The sequence below is a fragment of the Calidris pugnax genome, unplaced genomic scaffold (genome assembly GCF_001431845.1).
Source record: "Calidris pugnax isolate Ruff unplaced genomic scaffold, ASM143184v1 scaffold8, whole genome shotgun sequence".
Lineage (NCBI taxonomy): Eukaryota > Metazoa > Chordata > Aves > Charadriiformes > Scolopacidae > Calidris > Calidris pugnax.
In genome coordinates, this window is record NW_015090830.1 from 5332874 (window position 1) to 5354100 (window position 21227).

Here is a 21227-nt window from a genome sequence, read left to right on the forward strand (position 1 = left end):
AAGAGACAGCAGCTCTTAACACTTTGCAATATAATGTGTTTTCAGTCCTATATTTATTGGAAGTGCTTATATGGTATCCTTACAGGATTTTAAAAACCACATGGGAGAGGAAGGGGTGAGATGTAAACAGTGGTGGAGCTGAGCAAGAAGTATAAGCATTATGAATAGGATAGGAGGAGAGGTGATGGGTCTTTTTCTGCAAATGCTGCCATCCTCCAGCTAGATACTCTTACCGTCTCGTGTCCATTTGTTTTGAGCCTGTCAATGGTTAGTTTGAGTTGTCTCCTCTGTTCTTAAGTGTGAGAGTAAGTGGGGTATAGATTTTTGGTGCCACTTGTGACTGTACGGATCTTCATTGTATTCTTTTTCAATTGTCTCTTTTTCCGACTGAGGGACATTTGGTTCTTTTTTTATGCAGAAGTTGCTCTTTTTCTTGTCCTCAGCACCCCTCCTCTGGCTTGCTTCTGGTTATACTAAAGTGTTTCGAGAGGAGAGGACCAGCACTGCATGCAGTACTTGAGTTGTATTTTTGCTCTGTGATGATGATTGATTTTTCCTGGTTTTTATTCCTTTGTGAGAGTTTTGCTTTTGCATTTTGTTTGTTTGGTGTTTTTTTTTTTGTTTGAGATTATATTTAATTGGAATTATGGTGTGCAACTGTCTATTGCCATCCCAAGATCTTACTCCTCAATAGTAATGGTCAGCCCAGACTCGTTCACTTTGTATGGAAAATTGTGTATTTATATGTACATGCCTGAAAGCTTATCCAAATGAGTTTCATTTTTACATTAAATTATTTGACAATGTAATGTCCAATAACAGTGTGATTAATACTATTCTGCAGCTCTTCAGAGTAAGCCCTCCTTTTTATCTCCTTGAACTGCTGAATGTACAACAATTATATTCATTGTTTTCCTATTAACCACATTTTCTAGATTACTTACGAGCATATTGAACTGTCAAGATCCTTCCTTTAACCACAAGAAGCAACTGATAATTCTTTGTTTCCTGTTCTCATAAATAAATAAAAAGCTCATCTTTGAGATCTTCCCACTTTGTTCTTTCAGGATCTTCCAGGTAGACGTAAATCGAGCATCTTCTGGAAACTCAAGTGGAGTATATCCAGCAGATCTTTCTCTGTCTTTTTAGCACCTTTTTTGGTTGAGGCTGCTGCCTGCAGCAATTTTGTTTGTCAGCTTACAAATAACCCTAGATGTTCTGTATTTTGGCCCTCTGTATTCAGAGAGCTCTCCAAGGGCTTGATGCTGAGCTGTGCGATAGGGATGAGAGGCTTCCTGACTGAAAGACCAGTTTATGCATCTCGGTAATCCGGCAGTTTCTCTTCTCTGTAGCTGGTGGAACTTGGGTAAATTCCTCTCTCTGATCAGATAGCTTAAAACCTGCAAAGGAGGTGCTGGTATCCATGCTCTGCCGTCCAGCAGGATTGTTTAAAGCAGTATCAGTGGGAATGGTTCCAGGGTAGTCTCTGCAGCACAAAAGACCTACTGTGAGCCAGATCTGTGTCCAAGATGTATTCACATTATGCAAGTATTTCCTGTTCAAGATGACTATTAATCAAACCAGACAACTCTTTTACAGCAAAAGCTTTCTATAAAATTCATATTTAGGACCGGGCGTAAGGTTACTGCATAAAAATGGCTGTTGATGGTTTTAAAAAGTTTTTTGTTTTGTTAAAAAAGAGGATTGGGGAGTAAAAAGACTGCTTCTGGAAAGTAGAATACTGTTTAGCTATTGTATGATCTCATCTTCATGCTTTTCGTGATTAATTCTTCATATTTCTACCAAAAGACGACTGTATTCATTTAACCTCGAAAGCAGGTTCTACAAGAAGGGGAACTTGAAATTTTATTTCAAAGGTGCCTTGTTGAGAGTGTAATGCATCCTGCATCGTGAAAGATATGCTCCTGTATTATAATTTGACAGCTGTCATGAAGTCCCATTACCAGCTCTCTGTTAATCATATTTGGACATGGAAACTGTATTAGGGAGTGTCAGTCATAGCCTTATAAAAAGCAGAATGTACTTAGGGCCAGTAAGTGACTTGTCCTTTCCTCTTTCTGCATTGAAACATTGATTTTCAGTGAATAAAAGTCATCTAGGTGGTGGGCAACTACATGGAGAGCAAAACAACCACTTAACTTTACTCAAAGGCATGAGTTTTCCCTGTCATAGAATTAAGAACTCCCTGATCTAGAAAATGCATTCCACGTCTGAAGTATCTTCTCATCAGGCTTCGTTGAACAAAACAACTGCCACTTTCCTGGAAGGCTTTTTCCATGCTGTGTTTCTGTTCTGTGTGCCAGCGGCTGGTTGGTTGTGCAATGACTTTGCCCACTGAGCAGCTTTTCTTGCACCCACCAGCTCCGTGTTCCCTTCTGTTGATGTAGTTTGCAGCACTTGTTTTATAAATACCTCTCTTTTTTTTGGTCCCAAGATAAATCTCAGCTATGCTAGATCTGTCCCATCTTCCTCTCTGGGAAAGATCTTCATGGAATTTCATACTTAGAGGTATGATGGAGGGTTTTCCCCACTGAGGCCACTTCATATTAAAGCACAGTTTCGATAGTTACTGGCAGTGAGAAGGTGCGTGGCTGAGGAACGGGGGAGCTACACCACCTTTCTGTTTCCTCTCCCTACTGCTGCTGTGGCTTTCCAGACAGCTCAGCTTTCTTTTCCATTAAGCAGATGATTTCAAAGGCTCGGTCTGGGTGTTGCCTTCTGTAGCAGAGGGCGCGTGATGCAAATTCTGGAGAGGAAGGAAGAACAGCAGTCCTCAGGGTAAATAGCCCATTGGCTGCAGGCCACAGGGCTGTTCAGGTCTTAAAGTCTTGTTGGAGTTATGGGAATGACAGAGCTGATATGTAGGATCATTTTTCTGAAATGGTTAAAGGAAATCCATCTATGTTCAGTACTTGACAACTTGCTGGGAAGCAGGGTCTGACAGCCAAGTGTGCACTTGCAAACCTCAAATGTGTTTTATGCAGGCAGCATTAATTCTGAATAGAGCAGTGTTACAAAGATATATTTTATTCTTTTGGAAGTTGTAGTTTAATCCATTCTCCAGGGATAGCACAGTCTTTTTAAACCCCCAGCAGCGAGTATTTACTTTCCATCTCATCTGAACCAACTACAGAAGAAAGAGTTAAATGTTCAAACCCTACCTTTCCCTAGTGCCAGAGACATACTTATTAACTGGTGCATACTATGATTTTTAAGATTTTTTTAAAGCAAAACCAGCTCAACTTTATAATGAATTTTATAGAGGTATAAAGTTTTTGCTTTTATCTATTTCTTCAAACTATTCCCTTGCCCAGCTTTCATTTGAACTGGAGCAAGGCTTGATCTCTTCCTCCCCCTCTTCCCGCCCCATCCAATGGTTATAGCAGAGATTTCCTCTCATTAAGTGAACTTCAGATGGAGCCCACCCTCAAATAAAAATCCAAACATTTTGGTTTGTTTTGGGCAAAGGAGGCAGGGAGGCATTTGAAAGGCAGGAGAAAGACAAATAGCCTTTCTAAACAAACAAAGGATAATTGCTCTCATAAATGTGGGTCCTCATAATTTAAGAGCAATAGTTTATATACTTGGTAAGCCTTATAAACAGAGAGGGGAGACAAGGGCCAGAGTTGTGTTCAATAAAAGGTCCAACTCAACAAGGCCCTTGATTGTTAAGTTGTGTATTTTGTGAGCCTCCGCCAAGTTTACTTGCTAGCGGCGCTGTGCTGTGTGTGCCGACAGTGGCACGGAGGAGCAGGGGCTGGGAGCTTCTCTGCAGAGTCACAGGGGTGAGAGAAGTTAGAGGCCCAAACAAACCCTCCTGTGGATGGCGTGGGATGGATGCTGAGGTGGGCAATGTGATATTTTGGGTTTTGCAGGTGGAAGGCTTGTATACAAAGCTTAAATTTAGTATGTGTTTACAGTACAGTATATAGAAAACTGAAATGTGTCATGTATTGGCCAGATGGTAGGAACTAGTGGTAAAAGCTTTAACTTCACCCTCACTACAGGCATCTGACAGTAGGTAACTCCATGTTTTAAGGGAGGGTGATTGATTCACCTGTTTTGATTCGTCTTTTTTTTTTTTTAAGTGACATCAAGTACTTCTTCATAAGGTTTAAAAAGAGTTAATGAATGAATGTTAAACAGTCTTTGTTTTGAATCACTTTGTTGTGATTATTGATTTACTAGTAGAATCCTCATAGCATGTCTCAGCTTGGGTATGTTCTATCGTACAGGAAACCAAAACTCGAACTGAAAACTGAAACTATTTCAAATAATGAACCTTAGGATTGCCAGGTTTTTCAGAGTTGCTTGTAAAGATGCTGGTGATTCCTAACTGGATAGTCCAGAGGGTTGTATTTCAAGTCTGCTAGCATCTCTAACTTGAGGTATTTGAGAAGTTTTTGTTGTATTAGCTTCTTTCTCAAGCACGTGCAATCTGCTTGTTTTTGCTTTTTCTTTTTTTTTTTTTTTTTTCCTTTAAACTAGAACACTGTGTACCTGCATATTCAGATTTTGTCTGTTGCAACTGTTTCCTGTGATTGTGGACAAGTCACGCCTGGCTCTGGCTGCGTGGTTGTTCCTACTAGTGCTGGGAAACAAGGGGATGCATTTCAGCACCTGTATCTGAATGCTAAGAGTAGTGGAGGGACCTCAGGATGGAGAAAGATGCGTGGCAGGGTGAGCACAACTATTAGATGTGATGCTTACTGTGGTTTCCAGTAGGTATGTGATCAGACTGTGCTTACTATCTATTGATGAATATTGGTGCCAATGCCAGTGTACTGATGGGGAGCATGAAGCCAAGTGGCCAAGATGTTCCTCTGTTAAAAGAAGACAGGCAACTTATTTTCTCAAATTGGTGAATCTGTCAGATGCAGCAGTATCAGGACTATTGCTTAAGCTTCTCAACCACCCTCACTCATAAAATTTGCCTAGATGTCAAAGCATGTTCTGGGGAAAGTCTTAAAAATCTATTTGATGCAGTGTTTCTTTTGGATACAGACTTTTGAAAGAAGCAGAATATGAATTTACATCAAGGTTGCCAAGACATCCAACAGCATCTGAATCCCTTATAGGTTAGTGCAATAGTTACAACGGCTTATTTTAAAACATACAATTAAGTATAAACTGAATTTCCTAATCCAGTTTATATTGGTTAAAACATAAGAATAAACGTCTGGCTTCACCCTCTGGCTCCACTCATCATTATCCGTACAACATTTTTGACATCGTATTGTGTGGTGGCGTTGTGGGTTTTAACAGAGAGCGTGCAGAAGGGAAATGAGTGAAATGGCAGCACTTCTACACCGTCATACTGAAGCCAGCTCGGTGCACGTGGTATCCTCTGAAACCACGGTGCTTCCCATAATTAGGGAACACGTCCTGTTCCTGCAGCGTGTCTCCTGCGGCTGCCCCCGGCGCTGGGCTGTGCATCGCCCTGCTGGCTGCACTGGAGCTCACCTGAGCACCAGATACAACCCAAAATCATTCTCAGGGTTCACTGTGTCTGTGCTTGTGCCACTCTGCTGAAAGGGGAGACATGTTTAATAAGGGAGAGTACAGTTAAAACACGGGTAGGAGCCTGGAAAAGACTATAATGTAGTTGTGCCTCTCATAGGTTAGTACAACCCTTAAGTAGCATTACTCCCAGGAAAGTGAGGAGTTACAAGAATGCACTGGACACACACTGGAAGCTGTTTTCCTGGTGGTGTAAATGTATAGTTACAATATTTTGGTAGCTTGGAATCTCTTAAAGGTTTACAGCTCATAACTGTCTGCTTTCTGAGCAGTGCTATCAGAAAGTGTCTCAGTTTTAAATACAGCAGATGAAACCTGTGTGAGTGCCCCTTATTGTAAAGGTGCATCAAATACTTGTCAGAAAAATATGCTGTGCCTTAACTAATTAATTTTTAATTTTAGCATAATAAGCTAATTTTAACTCAGCTTAAAAATATTCTATGCTGGTGTGTTTCTGGTTCCTTTTTTTAAATTATGTATATAGAATTCTGCAAAGAAACTCATCTATTGTAGCATGCCAATTCCTGATCTTAAATATTTTAAGACAAAAAAGAAGAAAAGAGAGAAATTTAACAGTGTAAAATCCTTCTGTTTTAATTGTGTAATTGGAATAGTCTCATAAGGAATTTGACACCTTTCCTCAGAAAAATGTTTTAAGTAATTTAACTAATTGTCTTTAATTTGGTTTCCTAATTATATTAGGTGTACATTATTAAGTTTTCCCTGGCACACATTTTTATAAATGAAAGGTAAGTTTTTCATTCAATTATAGCACTTTAGTGGTTTCCAGTACTTTCCATACTTAGTAAGAAAATTCAGAGGCTCTGTTTCATTTCTAGCCATCTGTAATTATAGTAATCTGCCTATAGAAACAGCCAAATATAGCTATATATGGAAATAATACACATCTATGTATGGAGAGATAATTAGATTATACCAAGGTTGTGATTCCCTGCTGGAGAAGCAGAGCCTGAATCAGCTGCAGCCCTTGCCAAGGCAGAACACGATCCCTCGGTGCAGGTGTTCAGCATCTCCCTGTTGCTCCACTACGCAGCGCTACCGGTGCTCCACAAAGCCGTGCTGGGATCTAGGTTGCTTTTGGAGTTTGTCCACAGCTTTTCTAAGCAATGGCTTGTTGCAGCTGATTAAACAACACTCTTTAATCCCTAGCTTTATTTTGAATCCCTTGTCGACACCTGCTTTAAGTCGGTTTTCTCATCCTTAAGAATATAACAGAAACAAACAGCAGTGAGTGATGAATCACAGCCATGTGCAGCAGTGGAGTACTATTCAGTTCACGTAGTTTAAACCAAAATTAGTTTTTGGTATAATAATGACATGAAATTAATCAGTAGTCAATGAGCTGCGTATTTGGGATCAGTACTAGTAATATCACCGATAAATACTGAATACTCAATAAATGTTAATAAACACCTACAGATAAACAGCTTTAATCCCCAAAAGTTCTAGTGTCTCTTTCACAGGCACAAACACATTCTATCAGCACATGTATGTTACAGTCTCCCCCGCCCCATCTGGGGCAGGCAGCTCACGGGATCTGACTGAGATGTTGTTCTACGTGGCTGATGATTTTCTTCCTCTTTAAGGTGACTGGTTGGAGGGTGATAATTTTCTTCCCTTTTAACACGATTAGTTTGGGGAAACACCCACTGGTTTTATGCATTATTCACACACGCACACCACAAATGGTTCACACACACTCCAACACCACATTAAAAGGTGGTGTTACCCAGACCATTTGCCAAGGTTGAGCCATGTGATCGTCACATGTTCCTAGATCCCATTTTGCTATCAGCAGTAATCTCACGCTGCACGGGCAGGGTGTAGAAGCACACCCTCCATCCACACCTTCTTGTACAGCAAGGCTGCTGCATGCAGCTCGAGTGTGATGAGACTGCTTTGTGTTCTTGACACTTTGGAGATTTTCTGTAAATAAAACCTCAAATTCCCGTCAAGAATCAAATAGCTGTTCACAGAAAGGCTAGTGAGCTTGCTGTGATGTACTGCAGGCAGATGAGGCTTCGTTGTGTTACAAGGACTTAAGTGATTTGCCAAAGGAGCAGGCTCTCCCAGCTGTAGTCTCAGCTAAAATAACTTATTCCCCCTGAATTGTTTCCCAGGTACAGCTGCACTTGCATGAAACTCATTATACTCAGTAAAGGAGACCCAGTAGCATCGCGGGTGAGTACTGTAGATATAAAAAGTAATGAAGAGCAGTGACAGATTGGCTGGGGTGTGCAGGAGCTATGGCTCAGTCCCAAGGCAGGCATCCCACCCTTGTTTCAGAGGAAGGAAAAGCTGATGTCCATGTCTAATGATCAGCCCTCGTGGGTAGAGGCACCGTATGCCTCTCTGAAGCCTTTTCTTACTGTGTGGTTTTCAAAACACTTCTGGCTGTTTTATAAAATAGGAGATTACTTGGGAATATAGGTTTCTCTCCTTCCAGAGTTTATGAAATAGATATTTCTAAATCAACAGAGGCCATTCAACATAAAAGCCTCTTGAGTCAAATATCACTTCAGCAAGGTGTGTGTGTGTTATTTCAGTAATCTCAAGGCCTTATAAGCTATTTTCCTTAGAATGGTAAGATGGTCAAAACCAGGTTTTGTTAAATGAGGGGTAACGCTCCGTGTGAACTCTGCAGTCTGTTTTCCAGTCTTGCGCTCTGCTAACGCAGATTCTGGGAACAGACACCTTTACTGTAAGGTATGAGCTACTTTCATGCTAGGGTTTTATGAATTTAAATCACAGCCAGATGCTGCAGTGGCAGAATTCAAATACTGTAAAAGCCACATGCAAAGAAGCTTGTTGGAGAGACAGATCATTGACAGCTTGTTTTCCATCTCCAGGTTGATGTGCAGACATCCCATTTCAGCAGGTACTGAACAAAAGCCCCATTTCATGTGGTGTGGAGATGCTCTTCGGGAGAACTTAACTCTTGAGATTCAAATAGGAGGATTTCAATGCTCTACTTCTAGAGAGACCTCTGCAAGACATAAGCTCCGTGTGCACTCCTGTCATTGAAAATGTCCTGTCTTAGAAGGAGCAATGTTTTTGACACCTTTGTTTCATTCCATGTCCCATGTCAAAACAGACCAAGAGGCAACTATTCTCAGAAACTGAAGGGTGATCAAGAATTGGCAACATGTTTCCCTGTCTTCCAAACTGAATAAGATATTAAATTGTGAAAGCCTCAGCATTTTGTACTAGTTCTTGAATCACCCTCAGGGCTACAAAAGTATTTTCCTGAATTGTGCGTGATACTAGTGTTATCACTGCCTTGCATATGGCTCACATGTTCTGTAAATGGAGATGAAGGAACAAGTAAATGTCACAATAACTGCCCTATAGTATAGTAGCTTAGTGGCCTAATGTTTGCAATTTCATCTCACTTGTCAGTGCAGCATTTCTCATACTGACACTTTTGCAGTGTCATGTTGCTGTACGTGCTATATGCTGTAAATTGTCACGAATCCAGCATGAGTGAAGTGTAGCTCAGTGTAATGAAATGAAAGGAATACTTTCCAGGCAATTACTGGTGTTAGAAAAGTCCCTCTGCCGCAAACAGAATGGAGATAGTGAACCAGTCCAGCAGTGTTTCAAATTTAGCATGGAGTGAGGGGAGTTGTGATCCTGTGAGATGCTGACTGTTCTGAATTTACAGTAGCCACTGGTACTCCACACATCCCAGGAAGTACTTGGCATTCAGATTCTGCAGCATCAGCCTCTTTGCTTGCAAATCCAGTGAGCTGGAAAATGTGAAGTCACTGCGGGTCTCTAAAACATTTCCCAATATAAATTCTGTTCTACCTCCTCATTAGAAGTTTTAAAATGTGACTTTGTGATCTCTCTTTATTGGCTGTGCTCCATGTTTCCAAATTATACTGAAATATGCTAGAAATACATTTTTATAAATTTCTTTTTTGTGTTAGCCTTTTGCTTGAATTCTTGTGCGATTAAGAAGGAGAAAATGAAGTCATTACTATAATTTGTCCACCTGAAACTTCAGTACCTAGTGGAACTGTAGCACAGTGTTAAATGCCTGTTCTAGAACCCGAGGCTCATTACATGTACCTTAATTTACATCACACAACCTGTGAATACAACCTTGTCATCACCTTGCTCCTTAAACATAATAGTAGTACACCAGTTGGACACTGCTCTTCTCTCTCTGCAGCTTAACAGAGCACCTCTGCTTTGTGTCAATCAGTCTAACCTTCTGAAGTTGGTTTTACAAGGAAAAGTGTCTGAACTGAAGGTAGCCCGAGTGCCAATTCACTAAGACTTCAGTGCCATTTTAGTAGTTCAGGTAGTCCTTGTCCACAAGCTTAACATAGTGCCTCCCAGCAAGAAGTCTGTAGCCTCCACTCTGCAAAGAAGGAGAATGCATGCTCCTTCTTCTGCATCAGGGAGAAGGACTGCTCAGGAGTCTCAGAACTGAAGCCAGTGAATGCTGTCTTTCAAACTCAAGTTAGAAGTTACAAGGGTCTTCAGTATATTCATTGTATTATAGGAAAAAAAGAGAGAGCATCTTGAGGAATTTTCACTGGTGCACAGCAGTCATATTAGCCCACGTGAACAGGGTTTAATATGCTTCTGTGGATCATGTACATTGCAGTGAGCCTCATTCTCTTTTCTCCCAAAATGGAGAATAGTTTGCACATTATGAATCAGGAGTACAAAATCTGTAAAAGTGTGTACTGGAACAACCTTGAAAAAGTTGTAGCAAGGGCATTGCTTCTCAGCACAAACTGTGTATCTGTGCCAACCTGATGGCAGAGTGGCACAGTTATTCTGTTCTTCATTTTTCATGCACCCTGACAAATTCTTTCAGTAAGAATTTTACTTCTCTGTTTTAGAAAGGCAAGGCTGGCTGACAAATCAGGGCTGGCTGATGATGAAGGGTGGGAAAGTTCTTGGGTCATCTTGCCTAAACAGCAGTTTAATGCAGAATTTTCTTAATAGAAAGTTCTATTTTTGTTTTTTAACCTAGAAAGCTCTAGATGTTAATCCCAACTCACCCTCTCAGCAGCCTATGCCTTGACCAAATTGTGTACTGTATGATAATTTTTAACCCTCAACTACTACATTTTCTCGTAATCTCAATCTTTGCTGTTGCGCCTTCTTACACACCTTCTCAAGTACAGTAACATCTGTCCACCTCTGTCTTCTATCTACTTACATTGAAGATAATGGTACATATAGCATATACTTTTTGATCTTCAGCTACACAGGTCAAGATTACTTAACCTCTTCACTCAGAGTTTGTGAATTATTGCATTTACTATGACATTTTAATGAGCAATTTTTATTTGCTTTAATTAGACATAGTTTGTTCTTCTATGCAAAGCCTTGCATACAAGCAAATGTGCAGGCATGTTTCTTTTTCTGCATATTGATTTTGATTTAATGAAATCAAAATGACATACAAAGAATCAATGAATTATTTTATCTCATTTCAGTAAATTGAAATCACAATGACTTGAAAAAGAATAATTACAGTCAGTTAATATGTTATGCACAATGAGGCAATTATTTATCATGGCTTTCAGTAGACTGGGAAGTTATTGAAGTTGCCATAAATATAGAGTGCTGAATTCTTGATTTACTTGCATGTATGTACATCTGATACTCCTCAAATGTCAGAGTACCATATGTTATTGCGTATAAATAGCAATCTGCAATTTATACATCACAAGTCACAGACACAGCAAGTGGGACCTCAGACAGCAGGTCTGGATTTTAGAAGATAGCTAATGCACTGCTTTTGCAGTTGCAAGTACCATCTGTTTTGACACAGTCTGGGACTGCTTCACACTGGTGGTCAGGAATCCACGTAACTTAGTGCACTTGGGCTTGAGCCAGTTACATTTTCTAGTAGAAGAAAGCTGCCAGTGGCCATGTCTCTTTCCCAGCTTAACTCCTGAATTTCCCATAAACAAAATTTTAATCCTTGTGGCTCTGAATAAGTACTATGTTCTTGCTCCATGCATCATTGTATGAATATTGTGTGTGTTTGTAACAGAAGAGGGGACTGCTGTCACTCCAGGGCTCTTATAACGTGAAGCATTTATTATGAAAAATCCTCAGTTCATGTATCTTTGTTAGAGAGGTGTTGGAAAAGTTAGATTGTGCTGGTGTCCTGGGTTTCTGCTTTGGAGAGCTACGTTTCTTTTCTTTCATCCCCTCCAGAGGGTTCCTCTCACCCAGATCCCAAAGGTGATTCTTTGAGCAACAGGTTTTGGCCAACTGTTTGCTGAATTTATTCCTTTGTAAGTGTAGTGGTAGCATTCTGAATTTTTAAGAAACTTAAAACTGTGGGTTAGATGAAGTTTCTACCATTCCTTCAAAACGCACTGGAGACCAGCTTTGCTTTCTTAATTTGGCCACGTGTCAAAAGGGAGGAGGGATGCAACCCTAGAAATTAGGTATTTGCCTGCAAAACAAGAGAATGCTTGCCAGGATGCTAGCAGATGCTTTTGAAGGGATCTCATTCCTGGGAAAGAAAATAAACTTTTGAAACTGAAGTGTAAATTGATCAGAGCTGACCAGGAGCAGGTGTTGCAGGTCAGCCTTCAGTTATGCTTTGGACAATTCTGCTGATTTTCTGTAATAGGTGGCCATTGTACAGACCCAGATGGGGCACTTGATGGATTAGTCTGGGAATAAACACTTCTGCTGATTTGCAAAGCCTGGAAAATTCTTACTGCCTCAAGGCAATTCTCTTACAGGACTGAAAAGAGCTCATCTCGGTCACCCTGGAGTTAGCAATGATATGGTAACTAATTGAGCAGTTTTTACAGAAGAGGGTTGTGTTCTTCTATCGGTAACATTTTTGTTGTTGTTTTATTATCACCCCCTTACTGGTAAGTTAGCTGGTGGAGGGATATGTCGTCTGCTTTGGCATATGACTCCTCAGGTGGGACACCATGTAGGCACCTGCAGATATCTCACAGGACAACTCAGAAGGAGCTGGGCTGAACCAAGATGAGTTGGGATTGGCTTTGCTTTGTCATTTGGATTTGGGTGTGGTATTTTTTTAATCTAGAGGCCTCTTGTGCTGTGTACAACTCTGTCCCATAATTTGGAGGGCTGTCTCTTCCCAGGTTATCAGCAAAGCCTAAGTTTACAAAGCTTGAATTTATTTTAGGAAGGATATTTGGACTCTTTTATTGAGTTAATGAATCTTCAGCATCTAAACTTGTGTTAAGAGAGGAGCAAAACTTTGTGGCTTTACATCTCTTGCCACTGTTCCCTCTTCTGTTCAGCCTATTGCTCACCATTTATTTCTTCAATTCTGAAGCATAAACCACAGTGAGGTCAAATCCTGGATCCCTGTTAATTTGAAAGTGGATAATTTCTGAGAGTTGTGAGCTTTTAAAACTCCAATATTTGATTATGAAAAACAACGTTCTTTTACACAAAAAATTCACTTTTGGTGAATATGCTGGAAACAGTCGTTCTTGAGGGAATTATTTGTCTGCTGTAGAGTTTGCTACCAACTGGTTGCAAGTCATCTTGATTACACAACAAAGTGATTATATTGTCAGCTTTCCCCAAAGGCAAGCATTCCTCTTCTTTGTATATTATTTTCCATTTAGAGCAATACACATCTACCAGAACTACATTTCAGGGTTCTGCAGTTCCTCTTTGTTTTTCGATCCATGTGAACAGCTGGGGATTTTGAAAATGTTTCCCTCCCATAGATTCAAGTCCATCAACTTATCTTGAAGTTCTATAGTAATGTAAAGTGATTCAATTTTTATTCCAAATTTTTCCATTTTTGAGAGGTGAAATAGTGGAACAGCTACACCTGACTGGAGCAGCTGACTGAGTTTCTGCACTTTGAAGTTGGGAGTGATTAGGCATTTGTTCCAGTTTTCTATATAAATTGCAAAGATACATTTGCATCAATATAAACTTCATGTCAGCATATCATTCAAAGACAGAGTAGTATCTGTTTGCCCCAGCTCAGTGTCACTCTAAGGGACTAATTCTGGCCACGTATGTAGAGCTTGAGAGACAATATTAAGCAATTTGTACTCATCTTACCTATATTCATGTAAAGTGGGTTTTAAACGAAAAATGAAGATCAATATATAAAAAAGTGGACCATGGAAATGTAAATGTTGCCTAGTCGGGCATGAAAGTGGTTTATCTGACAAGATTTTGACCTTGGATTAAGTCAGAGAACTCAAAGAAAGGGCAGAACATAGTTGTAAGCCTGGTTCACTGAACCAAGTTGTTCTTTGGATGAATTCAGAAGGTGTTTTGTATTCACCAGGATGGAGTTCCTGAGTTAATTAAGATTTTTCTAACAGTTTGTCAGATGGAGCGAGAGAGAGGATGGCAGGCTTTTTAGTATGACTTTGAAATTAAGCAAACTTGCTGTCTTTTTGTTCTCTTATTTATCTTGAACCTTTATATAGAAGATGCTTACATATAAGCGTCTTGTAAATGCTAATTTTCATTTTAACCACCGTTGTTGTGCACATTTCAAAGCAATGCATTGCACAGCAAAGGACTGGATCCCCATAGGTGTGGTAATCCTGAAAATGAGGGACAGTGAAATGCAACGTGTCCAGTCCCTTGATAATCCAGTCCTAAGAACACAGCAAGATCATGGGATGGTTCTCTTCTACATGGTATGGGTTAGGTTGGGAGGTGACAACTCAGGGCCTGGGGGAGGTGGACAGGGGGTTCCTCACCAACCAGTGGGTTCGTCTACACTAGCATTTTTGTTGAGATCTAAAGCTCACTTTTGAAATTGCTCTCCCTGCTTACCACGCTTTAGTTACCACCACAAGGTATATGAACCCAATTACTTTCAGGTGAAACTAAAGCAAAAAATATGTTCTGGCAGGACACCTAAAGCACTGAGGCAACCCCTGGTGAGCATTCAGGTTGGGGGATGACATTAGATGTTGTCCAAAAGCTGACACCCATTTCCCAGGCCTGTCATTGTCAGGTTCTCAACAGTAACAGTTTTGGTCCACAGACCTCTTTCTCGGCTGCTAGTGTAGACATAAATTAGGTCAGTTGGAGGAGCTCCCTGACGTACCACAAGGAGTTGGGAGAGCATCTGACCTGGAGGGGTTTAAGACCTTGTACTTTAGCATGTATGGAATTCATTTTGGCATTAGATATTTACTGAACAGGGAAAAAATGGACCATCCCATCTATGTCTGTGTAATTTCCCAGCAATTGTGCACTGGCAAACCCTTTTCTCAGCACTGTTGCACTAGTATCATTAGTGGTACTGCAGGTAAAATTAAGATGCTCTGACTTCATAAATTAATAGGTTGATTACTTCCCACCCTCCACCCACCCCAGTCTTTGTATTTTTAGCTCTGTTCAAAAATATGGGGATGAAATTAATACTTGCCAAGTGGCAGGGGACAAAGTCAGTAGGGGGAAAATTAGTTCCAGCTTTTGACAAATACATTGTAAGGAAGAATTATTTGCTTAATAAAACTATAACGATTACTCCACTTGCAGTGCTGTTTGACTTTAAGCATCTAGTGTGACTATGCCTGGAATGCAAGATCAGGTCTCCAAATGTATGTGGCGGAGTTTATAGACTAAAGAACACTGGATCTCAACATCACAGGGAAGTTACACCAGAATAATCCAAGGTGTAAAATGTCACATAGAAACTACTATGAAATGGCTTCAAATTTAAGTTAACACATCCCTCTTCCACATGGTCTTGTAACAAAATCTGTAGTCTTCTACAATAGGTACAGTTTCTTATTACATTCTACGGGAGGTTTTTAAAAACTATAAAAGGTTATTTTAAGTTCTGTGGAACCGTTCCTTCCAGGAGCATGTGGGTGCGATTACTGCATGAGCTCTGAGGCTGCTCATTCTTAGACTGAAAAATTGAGCTTTGTTGCAGGTCCTTGCTCTCACAAAGAGAGTTGAACAACCTACAAAGTCTCACAGGATAAGAAATGTTTTATCTTTGTGGAAGTGTTTTTGTACCCTTGTCCTTACTCTTCTTAAGTTTTCAATCTAATTGCCAGTGTTGGTAAGAATAAACTGTCTGGTGAGAGGGAAAAAATAGCTGTTAACCTATCTTAGATTTATTTAGACTTGTGCATGTTCTGTGTTGGAAACAAGCTGGTGAAATAAGGACTAAATGAAATCATCAGAATGTGGCCACTGAAGGGTATAGTATGTTGCATAGTTATCACTGGATATTTGTCAACTGTGATGATGTTTCAAGAAGGACCCTTTAGGAATCTGCGCTGCTGTACCCTATGGTGTTCGTTACCAGGTTGCACAATTTTTCCATCCCTCTGCAGAAGCCATCTGTTTGAATTGAATTGAGGCATAAAACTTACCAGTATACAGAGAAATGGGCTAAAATTTAGGACACTGGACCTGCAGTATATTTGGAAAACTGAAAATGAGGGCAGTTTGAGAAGGTTGCTCAGTACTCAAAATGCTCTTGAAAAAATAGAAAATTAAGGAGAGAGAAAACATACTACTTTCTAAGAAGATAGGTGTGGGGAAGATGAATAGATTATATAAATGTGGATGAAGAAAATAAATGGCCAGGCAGCTGTATGGCACATGGGAATCTGAGCAATATGTTGAATCACATACTGAATGCATCATCCCTTGAGACTGTTGAAATCTGGAAGGTTGGCAATGTGCTTTCCATGAAATATAGGTGGGAAGGACTCCACTTTAGCCACTGCTGGTGAGATGTGGTAGCGTGCGCTGCTCAGTTTGGAGCATTGTGCTTTAAGAGAAATACGTGCAGACTGGAGAAAATCCAAAGGAAAAACTAGGAGAAACCGTCAATATTAGTTATGTGACTAGAAAGAAGGGGCTGAAGTTTGAGCAAATGCATGTGAGAAACCCTTGCATGAAGAGTGGAGACCTCTCATTCTTCACAATCACTAGGAGAGGGGCAAGAAACAGCTTCTTGTATGAGTTGGGTAAGAGGAAAAACTTAGAAACTTGATATGGTGACAACACTGGAACAGGCACCTCAGTGAGCTGAGTAATAGCTGTCCCTAGAAATTAAGAACAGGGCAGACATGCACATTGGAGATGGTTTAAGTGTACTTGGTGTACTTGGAGAGAGACGAGAGAGCTCATCCAACTCCCTTTCTCATTCTGTACGTTCTTGGTTGTAAAAGGCTGCAAAATCACGTAGATATCTCCACGAGCAACCCTTTCCCTCTGGCATATTTGACCGCTGCTGTCTCGCACAAGTTCATGTGGTGAGTTTTGCTCCAGTTGCCTCTTTGCTATCATGGGCTCTCTGATTTATCCCAGCCTCCTGGAGCTGGGAGGAACCAAGGTCAGTGGGGTAACAGCCTGAGATGAATGCCTGAGGATGTTTGTGATGTGGAAGATGCTCTTTTGTAGGTATCACTTTTTCTGAGACCTTGTCTGTGCTCAGGGCCTTAGAAAGCAAATGGCCTTGTTGTAGCTGGTGTCCTAACTGACTCCTTTTCCCAATGTCCTCTGAGGACACAGAGCTATATTTGACATCTGTCCGTCAAAGTCACAAGTCTCTCCTTGAATCAGTCCTCAATGTTCCCCCTGTAGAAGCCTCTCAGCCACTTCTGTCCCTCTTTGCACCATAAACTGTAGCTGCTACAACCATTAAGCTCCCAGTTTCCACAATCTCTGAAAAAGGAGTACTTCCTTGGCATGCACAAAGTTGATGGTATCATGGTAAAAAGGCAAGTCTATACCCACATTGCACTTAGTAAAATATGTAATATCTATGCAACACTGTTATTGATGAAGAGATGCTAAGTAAGTGATGTTTCTGTACCATGTAATGTAAACGCTTCTTGCATACATTATTTTGCCTCTGACATTTTGACAAAAATGCCAATTGCTTTTTATTTTTCTCAACTATACTGACTTTTCAAAGCCTAAACATAGTTTGGTTTAATTCTTGCCTTAGTTTTGCTAAAAACCTCAGTGGTGACAGCAGATCAACATGAAGGATCCCATTTAATTGTCAGATAAGAATCTGAAGTTCGATTGGTATTTACCAAAATTTTCATTTTAATTTTGTTAACTTGAGGAGCTCAGTATAGCATTCACTTTAAAATGGGCATATCCACAATACCATAGCAGAAGGTGAGATTGAATGGAGTCACACTTTAAGCATGGAAAATGGTTCAATCTTAAAAAGTCCATGCTGGGATCTGGACATCATGTGTCCTGTCTTAAGAGGGCATTGCTGGACTAATGAAAATACCACACCGTTCTCTCTCTCTGGTTCTGAAATTGGAGACTGCATATCGTTGTCAATGCCAGAAGGAACAGAGACTAGATCTTGATTTAAATCATATATATTTAAAGGCTCTTTTTCCCCAGATGTATGTATTAATTGGGAAACAAACTGGGGAGGGGAAGGGGGGGGGATTCCTTTGAAATAAACCAGATTCCTAATGGAATAAGAAAACTCCCTCCAGTGCATTTTCTCCCTCTGTGTCAGCTTTTATAGTTCTGTTTCTGGCACGTATCTTTTGAGATTTCTTTAACGATTGTTAAGAAATATTCTCTTACATCAACAAACAATTTTCAGAGCCGGAGCAAAGCTTTAATAAAAAGCATCTTGTGCAGAAGATTGGTAATTGGGGAGGGAGAGGGGCAAAAGAGGTTGCAGGGAGGGAAGCACAGGGCTGCTTTGTAATTAGTTTTTTACTTTCTAAGGTCACCAAAATGTAAAGCTGCATTTCAGCCTTGTGAACAGTTGTTTTTTCTTTCAGGAAAAGCAATGCTTGTATAGGGCGTGTGTGTGGAAAGATGTGTAGTGAGAACTGCAATCAGTAACTCACTTGCACTTGCAGGGTTGCATTTATTAATGTCACACTGTCATTCAGTTGCCCCGTCTCAGACTGACTCAGACTGTTATCTAGCACTCAGTAAATGGTGAAGAACAAAATTTAAAGGAAGCCCTTAGAGGTTCAGATAGTGCTATAGGAAGCCCCTCCCAACAAAACTTGAAAAGTCTGGAAAATGTACAGTAGACCAAGTGTTTTGCTGAAGCTTTAAATGCTAGCAAAAAGCTTTCCAAGTTTTTACTGGCAAAAAGCTCCTGGACTCACCTGCTATTTTTTTCTTTCCCCCTTAGGGGTGTACAAGGAACAGTAAGCAGGAATACCTCTGTACAGAGTTCAGCTAAGCTACCAGCAAAATTCCTGTCTGAGAGCATATTGCATTATGGGCTTAGCAGACCTGCAATGCTCTCTCGACTCTCTTGTTTAAACTTAATGACAACACTACAGTCTTCTTCCAAAATACTTTGGGGTGGGGAGACGGGGTGCACACTTATGTATGTGTATGTGGCTGTCTGGAAGCCCGTGCCCTGAAGGTGGAGGGAGCAAGTTTCACATGACGCACCTTCAGGATGGACGGTAAAGGAAATACAGGATGCACATCTGGAACTGCTATACTAATGAGAGAATTAAGAGAGCACGGAGCAAGCACGGAGCATACCCATAAAACAGAAGGTCAAATCTTTTTTAGCTCTAGGTCTAAGTTAAAAAACACATTTTGGTAATTCATTACACACACAGGATGTCTAAGCTATTGATTATTCAGTGTGCCCAGGAGTGATGAAGGAATGCCACTTTCGATCCAAAAGGAATGGAGATTAGCCATATTAGCTTGCTGCTTTCATCCTTGGGGTGGGGAGAATTAAATCCTTTTTGTACTTACATAGGAATGGAAAATAGGGAAGGATGTAACGCTGCAGAGATTTTTAGGTGTTATCAATGATAACTGACTAAAAATCTGTGTTTTCAAAATATGCTGGGAGATTGTCTTACAAGAGGGAAGCATTCCCACAGTACTAAAAATTGTTTATAGCAGATGTTAAAAACCAAAACTTTTTGCTTTTTATTTTGGTTCCACATATTTTGCGGTGTTGAAACAAGTCTTTGTTCTATGGGTTTTATTTATATCATTTTGTTTTCCCTTTTTGTGCTGATATGTGTAAAAAAAAAAAGAGCCTAACAACAACCAAACAAACAAAAAGCCCAAAGCAAATGAAAAAGTAAAATGAGAGGAATTCACAATGCCAAATACCTATAGTAGTGGAAGATACGTCTAGTACTTGAAAAAATGTGTGTTCTTTTATATTAGAATCATGCTCTTAAAATCTCAAGAAAAGAGCAAAAACTAAAGGCTCCAAGTCTGCCACATCTTCTGCACATGTTTAACTTCAGGCATTGTCATTGGGTTTGGTGGTAATGTGAGGGAGGTCAAACATATGGTAAGTCCTTGCAGAAATTAATCTAAGGGACTGTTGCCTAAGTGGTCTGTGGAGTCAGTGCTTGTCTGCAGGAGCCTGGCTGCTGCTGGTGTTTTGGTTTTTTTCTCTCCAGCTGTAAATCTCATTTTTAAAATACTGGAGTATACCAGACACTTTCCAAATAACACTCCTCGATGCAATTATTTGCAATAGCTGCCAGGGGGGGTATTAGGAGGTCTCAAAGGGGAGCAGAGTGCCTGCAAAACTCACTCTGCATTAAGATATGGTTCTTGCTCAGAAATACACAAATCCTTGGGTTAGGTCCATGTAGCCATAGCATAGACTTAGAAGCCTTGTTTTTCCTGTCGCTTGCTGAAATAATGAGTTTCTGTCTAAGTAAAACATGAACAGTAAAACACGATAGAGCAGGGGAAGAGGGAAGGAGCTGGGTAGCGTAGGTTCTTCCTTCACAGTGTGAAATGATGATTTTGATCTCTCTTCAGCTGAACTAGATGATCTTGGGCAAACTGCTGGACTTTGTGCCTTGCGTTCTTCACCTGAACAGTTGTGCCTCTCTCCCTTGCTGACACGCTGTGAAAACGCAGGCCTGTGATTGCTGCTGTTGTAGCTAGTGAGATCAGAGCAGGTCTGTGCTGGGCTAAGTAAAAGCTTGATGGGGAAAGGGATGTGCAATACACTGATCAAATTAATCTAAAATGTACTTAATTTAAAAAGTCTGCGTAAACCCAGATCTGGGCAGGTTTGTTGAATGCATTTCTGACTGAACCAGAGATGGAAGGAGTGTGCTCAGCAGTAGCATTCATCTCTCATACATGGGTTGTGTCTTGTGTAGCGTACTGCTGACCTATTTCAGTGTCTCCAAATGTATTGCCCATGGCATTTGCTTGACTATCAAAATTTTATCCTAGTTGTCTTCCAGTCTTTTAATTGCTTTGCTTGGAGAGCTGGGAGCAGGACTGGAAATGACTCATAGGTAGCAATGTCAGCACAGAGGGAAAACAGTTGTTGAAGCCATCTTACAGCAAAGGCAACCTTTCTTAGTAGCAGATGCTCTCTGTTTTTGTGCCTGCTTGTTGCCAGTAAAGGGAAATAAAGAAGGTAAAGAAGTAGCAAATTTTTTTGTGTTGGATTTTTTGGGTTGACTGCTAGTGACAATTAACACTAGCGAAAAGACTGTGTAAATATTGCGCAACAGCTCTGTAGCAAATTTCCAGAGATGGTGCTTCTTCACTACTTAGTTTTCTGGGCCTGCTTTTTCAAATCAAACTGAAGTTCACTTTAGTCCATTGGAAAGCAGTGCTTTCTGCATGTGCACGAAAAGGTACCGCCAGCCCCCCTTCTAGAACTAGTCACTGGGCTCCTGGTTAAACTGTTGAGTCCCAGTTTGCATAAATGAAAAATGAACCTT

The 21227-nt window shown here is 40.4% G+C and overlaps 1 protein-coding gene across 1 annotated transcript in view; it reads left to right on the forward strand.

Moving 5' to 3' along the window:
* FBXL7 (F-box and leucine-rich repeat protein 7) overlaps positions 1–21227 on the forward strand; it is a 139690-nt gene that overhangs the window by 107102 nt on the left and 11361 nt on the right. The window lies entirely within an intron of this gene.